Below are 1,552 nucleotides of genomic sequence, written 5' to 3' on the forward strand. Positions count from 1 at the left end.
TTATAATTATTATTAATAATAAATATAATAATAATAATAATAATAATAATAATAATAATTATTATTATTATTATTATTATTATTATTATTATTATTGTTGTTTAAAGGTTTGCATGGCGAAGTAATAACATACTGTATATTAATGCTTGGTGTACACCACGTAGTTAATTCTGAAACAACTGAATTATTACAGTATTATTATTTATTATTATTATTACTATCATTATTATTATTATTATTATTGTTATTATTGTTATTATTATTATTATTATTATTATTATCGTTATTATTATTATCATCATCATCATCATCACCTTCTTCTTCTTGATCATCATGAAGGTTCGCAACAATGACGTCTGCATATTATGTGCTTCGTGTCAAAACTACATTTTTAGAACTCTTCTTATGAACGTAGTCAATGATTGAGAACATGATCAGACTATGATGCTGATGTATATTGTACAGTACGCTATAAACTACAACACTCTCGTCGTCAACTCTTCCGAACTTACAGGTGATGATAGAGGCATTATCCAACCAGGCCTATTTCCCATCGCCTCCAGTTAAATGTCATTATTCTTCGCACCTAGCCCTAGTTCAAACGGCTAAACTTGTCACCCCTGGCGCGAAATCTTAATCGCTTTTTGTGGCTTATGATCATTTAATTGCTTAATTAACCCAGCTATAAAGGTTTTGGTGTTGGTGATGACTTACAATTAGTGTGGTCCAGTGACGGTTAATCGCTACACAATAGATTACTATAGATGAATCGTACCGTGCTTTTCACACATCTAATTCGTTAAGTTTATAAAATGACATAAATACGGAAGTTTCTAAAGAATGACCAAATGTGTACCTAAATGTCGATGAAGCCTTGAAAACTTAAGTAAAGATAAGAGCATGGAGCTATACAATTTTTTTTTGTATAGCTCCATGGTAAGAGCTAGTAACGGTGGCACAATTGAGGTTTAGAGAATTCATGTTATAATTAGGAACTAACTCTTTATTAAAAGAAAAGTTATACCGATGTTATTTTTCCGGTGTCAACATGAAGAAAAAAAATTTACACTTATTTTTTTATAAGAACCAGTAAAATTTTTCCCAGGCTCAGTGTTTTTAAAATTCATCTAGATTGATGATAATAGAATTAAGTTTAATTTTCTTTTGAATAATAAATACAACGTCAACACTACTGATGAAGCACATGAACCAAGGCAACTTATTCAATCATGCGTGTAATACGGTACTATGATAATTTGTTTGATATTGACCTTTTGATATAGGCCTAATTATACATAATTACGTCATCCTATTGCCTTTTATAGACCATTTAATTACTTCATTTTCACTTCCTCCCGTTAGGCCTACATGACATGTAACATGATACATCGAGTATAAAATTCAGGTCAATGGAAATAATATATTTTATATTCCTGAATCTGAGTCCATAACCCCAAATATATATCCTCCTCTTAACGACAAAGTTACTTATGGTATTAAAATTTTTTTAGGTTTGGAGATTTGTTTCACTCCTTTAATCATTTGATCTGAC

The sequence above is a fragment of the Anneissia japonica genome, unplaced genomic scaffold, assembly GCF_011630105.1.
Source record: "Anneissia japonica isolate Jap-2015-1 unplaced genomic scaffold, ASM1163010v1 scaffold256_len832006_cov191, whole genome shotgun sequence".
Taxonomy (NCBI): Eukaryota; Metazoa; Echinodermata; class Crinoidea; order Comatulida; family Comatulidae; genus Anneissia; species Anneissia japonica.